The following is a 10,434-nucleotide window of genomic DNA, read 5'->3' as shown; positions in this document are numbered from 1 at the left end:
AGCGTGGTCATTCAGCCAAAAACAAACAGCCCCTAGTCCCTGGTGGCCTCGCTATTCCCGGCTCTGGCAGCGGTTGTGGTAACGGCGGGGTGTCATGAATCTCCGGGGGACATTCCGCTGCCAACTCCGACGAGTGGACCTGGCAACATTTAACGCACGCACCTTAAGGACCGACGAAAAGATGATCGAGCTTTAAGAAGTAGTGAGCAAGTTGCGCTGGGATGTAATAGGTTTGTCTGAAGTCTGAATTTTCGCATTAATAATATTGTAGTATAGATTATACTTGGACAATTAAGGATGTGGACCCTTGAATCTTGCCTTTCAGAGCTAGTAGTAGTCCAAACTCCATAATTGGCTACCGTACTTACCTATGGTAGGAGTATAGGCTGATAAATTTTCAGCTTTCATATAATGAGGTAAGTCTGGCTACGCAGGCTCGCTTCCTAAAAGATTTCGATGTAATTGAAATTCTAGTAAGTACCTATCTTAAAATACAAACAAATTCCTGTTCCTTACACGAATGAAAAATGTAAAAATATTATATTTTAAAATTAAAAGATTTTAAATAGATTTTGAAATTTCATAATCTCATTTATTTTGCAAATATCCAAACAATCTTTGCTTTTTATGTATAAATTAGTTAACATTGACCTTATTTACCCGAATGTATCATAAAAATCAATATATTCAAACCTAGTCATCCCCATTGTGGCATATGTTAATAAACTTGATATCATACGTATAAATGCGATAGCAATGCTTCATCACGAAATCTAGAAAACCGCTTGACGTAAAAAGATGAAATTCGGCAGGGCCGTAGTTTATTGTTAGTAAACATTCGCTATGGACGGATTTTACAATAGGGCCGGATTAAGGAGGTCTAAGGGCGGAAGAAGTCGCGGGGGTCCGCTAATACTTAGATATACCCAAGCTAACAAGAGGATAAAGTCTTGATAAATATAATAAAGTATCATAAGAAGGCCTTTTCTTTGAGCGAAAGTTGGTTTTGATAAAGATAATTACAAAAGTTAGCCAACATAAAATTACTTGAGTAACTGATATTACGAACATAGGCACTATTATTATGTTTTTTTCTTAGAGCCATTACACTGCTCTTAAGCGGGTTGTCAGGCTATACCTATACCTACCTATTGAAACAACCTATTACGACCTACGAATCTATACTTATAATAAATCTGTAGATAGGTCAATTCTGTATATGAAATATATTTCCAAAAAAACTATCAGGGGGTGATTAGTGTTCGATACTGATGCCAAAAATGCAATAAGTAAAATTTTTGTCTGTCTGTCTGTCTGTAAAAACTACTCGACGGATTGTAACGAAACTTGGTACAATTATTCTTCATACTCCTGGGCAGGTTATAGTTTTTTTTCATTACGCTACGATGAATAGGAGCAGAGTAGTGAACGGAAATGTTAGGAAAACGGGAGAAGTTACTCCATTTTAGTAATACTTCTGTAAGGACTGGTTTAAAGAGGTCTAAGGACAGACGAAGTGGCGGGCGTCCGCTAGTTGAAAATCAATAATAAATTTATTAGAGCTTTTTTTTTTAATTCTCTACAAGTCCTTGATCCACACCCCTTTCGGTTTCCACACGACTTCGTACCGGAACGCTAATTCGCTTGGCGGTATGTCTTTGTCGGTAGGAAGGTAACTAGCCACGGCCGAAGCTTCCCACTAGCCAGACCTGGACCTATTTGGAAAACCTCAATCGGCCCAGCCGGGGATCGAACCCAGGACCTCCGTCAAGTAAATAGACCTCTCAGATGTAAGTATTTTAACCATTAAGTCTTTGAAGTTTAAATAGATTGCTTAGTTCATCATGCATTTCAGTTAAGCACGAGTAAGGTCTTAAGTTGTTAAGCTCACATGAGAAATGGATATTTTGGCCGTACGATACAGTTAGCAAGCCAGTGTTGAGACAGACAGATAAATCTTTGAGGATCAAGGAGATATATACGACGGTCTAAGAGACCTGGAGACTGCAGGTGAGATTGAAACTGATATCACATGTATAAACTTGTTTTAGCAGACTTGAAAATCTTCAGAAGTGGATTACAAAAATAAGCATTCACAATATTTGTCAGAACAACCTAATTGTAATATGTAATACAAATCAAACTGTAACCAAAATAAGACCTAAGAATGACAGCCTTTGACCTTGAGCAGTCCCAGAGACTTGTGACTCCGGATTGTTATAATCAATCAAGGATTTTGTAATCAATAATAATCATATATAATTATCACATCAGTTCGCGTGATCGAATAAGAAATGAGGAGATCCGCAGAAGAATCGAAATCACAGACATAACTCAGCCAGTCGCGAAGCTGAAGTGGCAATGGGCAGCCCATGGACTGCATGGATATACATGGATTAACAACCGATGGACGTCCACTGCTGGACTTAAGCTTCTTGCATGAATTTCCAAACACGACAGTATCGAGCCGCCAGCATCCTGCGGCTCTCTTGAATCCACTCGATGCCCTCGGTTCACACAGTGGGGGGTCGACCAATAATGCGTTTTCCGGTGTGTGTAGTTGGGCAAGCAATTAAATGATCTTTTCTACTCCCATTTCGTAATGTACTCAATATGAAACCTCAAACTACACCATATATTCATTATTACAGGACGTTTGGTAATGTTCATTACCACACGGGTAAACCGTGCTATGATATTTTTTATTTTTAAATAGTTCCATAGCATTGCCTACAAAAATTCAGGCTTAAACGAGTAAGAGACAAAATCTAGTAGGCCACGCCAATACAAAATCGAGGAGGCCGTGACTAACGCCAATCATATAATATTTACCAATTTTTTTTTTATTTTTTTATTTCTTTTATCATGGTCGTACGAGTAGAAAAAGTATATGTATGCCACTGCACATTACTATCTATTGTAGCACTCGCGCTGTCTATTGTGCAATTCGCCTTCCCCAAAGTAGTACAAAAATCACTCATGCTCCATGCTCCATGCTCATGCCTCATAAATAACTATTGAATAATTGAAGAATAGCGGTCCTTTAAATTATGCTCCGATAACAACATTGTTTATGAAGTTTTAATAAAACGAGTAGGAGTAGAATTTTCTGAATCAAAATTCTCGGAAGCACCAACGTTATTCGATACAAGACATTACTGAGCTGGCGGGAAAGGAAAGTAATATACTTGTTTCCTGATTCCGAAAATAGCTCAGTCGCTCTTTATACAGTACCTACTAAGAAACTGCGAATGCCAGACCTACCTTATTTTGTCAAAATTTCAAGTTTGTTATTTTTATACAATACTAGCGGACGCCCGCGACTTCGTCCGCGTAAATTTCGATGTCAACTTTACTACTACCCCTACCCTACCCTACCTCTACCCTACCACTACCCCAACCCTACCCAACCCCTACATCTACCCTACCCCTACCCTACCCTACCATACCCCTACCCCCACTCTACCCCTACCCTACCCAAAACCTACTCCTACCCTACTCCTACCTTACCTACACCCTACCCCATCCCACCCCTACCCCCATCCTACCCCTACCCACCCCGTACCCTATCCCTTTCCTACCCCTATCCCACCCGTACCCCTTTCTCACGCCTATCATACCCCTACCCTACCACTTCCCTATCCTACTCGTACCTCTACCCTACCACTACCCTACCTCTACCCCTACCCTACCACTACCCTAACACTACCCTAAACCCGGCCCTAAACCTACCCTACCCCTACACTACCCCTACGCTTCCCTACCCGTACCCTACCCTACCCTGTAACTTCTCTATCTTACTCCTACCCTTAGCAAAATCGTTCCAGTCCTTCGAGAGTGGTGGTATGACCAAGAGAAATAGAGACTTCTATGCTAATAATATAAAGAGGTAAAGTTCGTGTGGTTGTAGGAGGTAATCTCTGGATCTACTGGACCGATTTGGAAAATTGTTTTACCAATAGAAAGCTACGTTATTTGCGAGTGTCATAAGCTATGTTTGATCGCCATATTCACACGGGAACGGGAACTACGTAAATGAAAGCGCCGGGCGTCATATAGCGGAATTTCTGCGTCTTTTAGAAATTTTGTATTATCTCCGAAACTATTTAAGTAATTAACATACTGTAAAGGGCAAATCTTATCTCCATAATATCCTTGTGATTATTAAATAATTTATTTTAATAAGGATTAAAGTTTAGTTGTATAAATAATGACGTAAACCTAAGTATATAAAATAAATAATTTTTAAAACACAAAAGGTACTATATCTGCTAATATATAGAAGATAGATATATGGTGTCGCGGACTTTTTTGTAGAACTTTTAAAGATACATAAAGTCTCCATACATTAATTTCAATTTTACACAATAGTTAAGGCAGCGCATGCGAATAAGTCTGTTTAAGAGGATTTTCAGTCCGACCTGTATGACAAAAATTGTGATAACTCGGCTAATATATATGATACCAATATAAAATATAGCCTATAGCACTTCCCGATAATGTAGCATTCTACTGGTGAAAGAATTTTTGAAATCGGACCAGTAGTTCCGAAGATTACCCCATTTAAAAAATGTGACAAACTTACAAACTTACAAACTTTACCTCTTTATAATATTAGTATAGATATGCTTGCGCTTGACTACAGTCTACGACTAAACCTGATGGAAAGCATTAATTCGGCCTAAGTTGGAGCGCGCTTACCTAGAAGATGCCTATTCACTTTTGCTGTAAAGGTGTTTAAATTGTTACCCCATACTCTTATCATAAGTAAGTACAAAAGCAATTTATGAATTTTGGACTGCAGTGGCTTTGGAAGGTTTTAAGGGTCCAGATCTTTATTGGCATTATAATTCAGTACTCGTATATGACGAGCTTTTATATCAATGTTTCGATCGATTAAATCGAAGGTCGACTGTGGTAGTTTTGGAAGATTAAACCTTCCAAAACTACCACAGTCCACTCCATAATAAGGTAGTCGACTCATATCAAAGGAGCTATCAGAAATTGAGCCCACTTTTCAGAACGATACAGAAACGAATAATGTGCTTAATAAGTTTTTCGTATATTTTACTAGATTACTCCATTAGAATCGTAGTCGAAATAATATTCGCCAATAAACACAAAATTTCATTATATTCATACTGATCCAGCTTTGCAAACGCATATCGTAGTGATTTACTCGGTGGAGGTATGTTTTTTTATATATATATAAAAAAACATACCTCCACCTCGACCACCTCTTTGACAAAGTCTTCGAACAGTGCGTGTTGCCAGTGATGACCTATAGTTCCGAGACTTGGTCGCTTACTATGGGGTATTATATAATAATCTACAATAATTACCAATAAAAAAATATTCCATCTTATTTCTTTACCTTTTGTGAACAGTTATTAAAATATTTAAAAACATAAGACGCCATTTTTCTTGAATAATATTGAAAATTACTGATGCGACGGTTCGTGTCGTACTGACTCGAGAATGTATTAGTTTACGAATTTCGTATTTGGAGCGGCTACGACAGCGTTGTGTTCCGTACATATCATCGCTACATCTATATATTATTGATTAATCTGTGGTGCGGTATATCTGACTACAACAGGCTTTTGTTCTAGCTGCTAACAATATTGTCAGAGTTTGAGCACGTTTAAAGGATAAATACATTCTATATCCGTCTACCACCCACACTTTAAAATACTTGGATTAAATGAAGGTTCTTATTACTTAGGTAAGTGCGTCATTCATTTTGTGCCATTATATTTATTTTCCGACCTCTACTAGAGTTTGTTTATACACAGTAAGGGTTCATTTACACGAGCAGCAACTGCTGCCGACGACTGTAGTTGACTGCAGTCGACGGCAGTTGTCGGTAGCAGTTGCCAGATGCCGTTGGCAACGTACTGCTCGTGTAAATGAACCGTAAGGTAGTCTATGCAGAGGGCTGCTCTAAGCTTTGCACCCGTGTTCTTGTAGTTTGGTTCGCCTACATAAGACAAAGCTAGCTCGTTCCACGATCCGCGACCGGAACATACATAACCCGTGAACCGGAAAGCGTAGTGTTGGATGACCCCTCCCTTAGGTGGACCGAGGATATCAAGCGGGTTGCGGGGAGCCGCTGGATGCTTTTCAAAATCTGTTCAGTAGATCCAGAGATTACCCCTACAAAGAAACCAATACAAAGAAACTTAACTATGAACTATTTAATATTAATTGTTTATAAGGAAAGTGTAGATATAAATTTTGTTCTAGGTTTTGTTTTGTTATAATTACATTTAAATTTTTTTTTTAATTACATTGAATAAGCTCGCGCTTGACCACGATCTCACCTGATGGTAAGTATAGATGTGGCCCAAGGTGATACGCGCTTGCCTAGAAGATGCCTATTCACTCTCATCTTAAAGATGCCCAAGTTGTAAGAATTAGGAAACACTGACTTCGGGAGAGAGTTCCATACCCTAGCCATGCGTATAAGAAACGAGGAAGCGAATCGCTTCGTACGAGTTCTAGGAATGTCAATGTCGTAGGAATGGAAACCTACCCGGTGTCTTGCAGTGCGATGGTAAAAAGTTGACGGTGGTACAAGCTCAAATAGCTCCTGTGCACACTCTCCGAAATTTATAGTGTAAAAAACCGAGAGACTACGATGACCAAGGGTTTGAAGTTTTTCAGAAGGAGTGAGTCTTCGCCTATAAGTCTCCTGGCTCTTTAAAATTTGATTTTACTTTATTTTTTTATGCCAACCACCAACGATAAGCGATTATGATTTAAAGCAAACAACAAATTTTGTAATTTTTTTCTACAAACTCCAGTAAAGATAAACAAATGAAAGGTGTAGGTGACGCAAAACATTTTTCACAATACGTTCACAACTAGATAATGGTGGATACGTTGGGCCACGAAATTGCGATTTGACTTGAAGAGTTGAAGTCTTATCTATACTAATTTTATATACTTAGATGTAAAGTTTGTGCTATTGTGTATTTTAACGTCATTTGTGAGGGTTGTATTTTATTCCCTACTAGCTGACCCCGCGTCAGTTTCCGTAGGAATACGGAGATAATATATAGCCTATAGCCTTCCTCGATAAATAGGCTATCTTACACTTAAATATTTTTTTCAAATTGGACCAGTAGTTCCTGAGATTAGCGCGTTCACCAAACAAACAAACTCTTCAGCTTTATAATATTAGTATAGATTTATTCATAGTACATACTCGTAATATATAATGAAAATATGGGTGACTTTTTATTGTGTATGTACTATATAAGTATGTTTATATCTATGTGCTGGCGTTAGCTTTAGCGTTTTTTATAATCTGTGGTAGGTATTATGTATGTTTGTTCGAGTACCTATGTACTTCTGCAGTTTAAAAACTACTGATGCTATTTGTATATGGTTAATTTTAATTAAATTTTTCAGAAAAGGCAAATGGGTAAGGAATTCAGAATTTTTAAGCAATATATTTTTTTTTCATATTTACAAATCGCTGCATGCTTGCCTGAACGTGTCCTCATCCTTATAGAAATTGCCAAGTGAATGCCCCTGTTGTGCTCAAAGAAGCCTTTAGCGCTGATATCTGCTCGCTCGCCTCTTCGTAACTTTTTCATAGGAAAGTGCTTCCTCCTATACCACAGGTTCTCAACATTTTTTTGCCCAACCCCCAGTGAGAATACTTTTTTACCTGAAGCGTCCAATATGTCATGCTCTTAAAAATTGCGATTTACCTGTAATCAATGTCGTCGATCAAATAAATAAATTGATTGATTGATTGATTGATCCATTTAGTGGGGATCAACCAACTCGCCAGGATTTATATGCCCCGCCTATTGCCATAACAGAGCTAATTGCTGAGTAATATTGGTTCTTCAAAGATATCCTTATTTCTGATGCGATTATGCAAATATACTTGGAACATATATAGTTTCCTCCAACGCTCACTGTGCGACACTAAGTCTTCTTTAATAGTTCATAGTTTTTTACATTAAATTAATAAATTGGATTATATGAGGCTCATTATATAATTCAATTTAATGTACACTTAAACGTAAAACATTGCAATTAAATTTTCATCTAATCACCTTCACACGCATAATAAGATTATTTTTCTGTGTTTGATTATTATTAGGACTTTTAGCTGGGCAGGTTCGTTGATGAACTCCCATGATATGCGGGCGACGGGGAGAAAATCTGCGCGCGGGGAAGTGAGATGCATCAGTCGTGGGTCTTGCATTCATCGCTACGTGCCTCCCAGTTCGCGCAGGCCTTTGTGAGTGTTACGAACGAATTTTCCAAGCTATATATTATTTTAATTTAGTTACATTATTTCTATGTCATCTCAATGCCCTCTCTTTCATAAGTGCCTACTCTAGGTCTATTTTCCTACTAAAAATCTCAATGGCCTACAAGGGCCCACGTTGAGAAGCTGTGTCCTATACAGACTACATTAAATTTTATGCTCCTTTCAAGAGAAGGCAATATAGAGGTATTGATGATTTAACAGTATTACGTCTTCATCGAATATTAGTCTTGGAACTATATTTTTGTGAATTTAAAAGAAAATGTAGATTTTTATTCAATGACAAGTTAGCCCTTGACTGCTATATTCGGCTCATTATTGAGCACGAGTCTCCTCGCAGAATGGGAAGGGTTAGGCCTTAGTCCACCACGCTGACCCAATACGGATTGGCAGATTTCACACACGCAGAGAATTAAGAAAATTCTCAGGTATGCAAGTTTCCTCACGATGTTTTGCATAATTTCATCCTAATCGAAGACCGTGAAGTGGGTCAAATTTAGTTTCAAAGATTTTCTTACATACATAGGTACAACTGAAGCTTATATATAAAACGTATAGAATTCGTGAAAATTATTCGAAATGCACATAAAGCTTCAATATTTTTTTTTTATTAATTAATATTTAACGATTTAATTTAAAATTTCGAATATATTTTAGGAACAAAATGAAACGTTTACCAGTAATTTTGCAAAACATAATAAGGGCTTTCGCTTTAGAGGGGTTTCCTTTATTACATTTTGCTCAAATCTCGTTGATCTGCAAAATCAAGTCTAATAATACAAAAATTTTATACGGGGAGGGTGCGAGACCGCTATAAAAGATATTAATAATATTACTTAACTCGCAACATTTTCATAATATTATCCAGGATAATGTAGGTCCACTTCCGTGCTTCCGTGGCGCAGTGGTATGCGCGGTGTATTAGCAAGATGGAGTTCCTAGATTCGATCCCCGGCTGGACCGATAGAGGTTTTCTTAATTCGTCTTCTTAAAAATAAAGGTCTGGCTGGTGGGAGGATTTGAGGATTTGAGGCTAGTCTACCACCCTATCGGCAAATACGTACCGCCATATCTACAGATATTTAGCGTGCCAGACACTTGCCGTGGCAGACAAAATAATATTCTTCTATATAGTGTACTATTTTAAGAAATTAAATATCATGTGTCTCAAACGGTAAAGGATAAACATCGTGAGGAAACCTGCATACCAGAGAATTTTCTTAATTATCTGCGTGTGTGAAGTCTGCCAATCCGCATTGGGCCAGCGTGGTGGAATATTCGCCTAACTCCTTCCATTCTGAGAGGAGAATCGAGCTCAGCAATGAGCCGAATATAGGTTGATAATGATGAAATACATACGTACAAAACAATATGTCTGTAGGAAGTTCCAAAAATAACACACGTCAAGATGGCGCCAAGGGTTTAGGACGTGTCACGATATCGCTTTGTTACCACTCGAGGAAATATGACCTCCGTAGGGTGGAAACAATTTTTCATTTACCCTTGCAACATTTTTGCTGCGCATTATTTTCAGTGAAGACCTAAATCCCGAGTTCATCATTAATCATTTCCAGTATGTTTTATTAAAAAAAAATCGTAATGAGTGACAATTTTTTTTTATATAATTTTTCTTGCCTTCAATCCAATCGAGTTTTGCCAGCTGGTCTATTCACTATTTTGGTCTTTATTATCAACCTACTAGCGGACGCCCGCGACTTCGTCCGCGTGGAACTTAGTTTTTCACAATCCCTCGGGAACCATGAATTTTTCCGGGATAAAAAGTAGCCTATGTGTTAATCCAGGTAGGCATATTTTTCAATAACAAATTTCAACTAATTCGGTTCAGTAGTCGAATCGTGAAAGAGTAACAAACATTCATATCATCAAAATAATCAGTGTTTGCAAATCTCGGGAAAGTGGAAACCATGGATTTTTTCGGGATAAAAAGTAATTTCAGCCAAATAGCTCAGTAATAGCGGTGTTAAAGAGTAACAAACATCCAAACATCCATACAAACTTTCGCGTTTATAATATTAATAGTATTAAAATAAACATCAAATCAATTGACAAAATGTCATTCACCTGCTGTGTTTTATCCACCAGTAAGCACCGGATGACATAAGTTACGTAGAATCTCCATT

Source organism: Bicyclus anynana, chromosome 19 (genome assembly GCF_947172395.1).
Source record: "Bicyclus anynana chromosome 19, ilBicAnyn1.1, whole genome shotgun sequence".
In the NCBI taxonomy this organism is placed as follows: Eukaryota; Metazoa; Arthropoda; class Insecta; order Lepidoptera; family Nymphalidae; genus Bicyclus; species Bicyclus anynana.
This window is presented reverse-complemented; position numbering follows the sequence as displayed.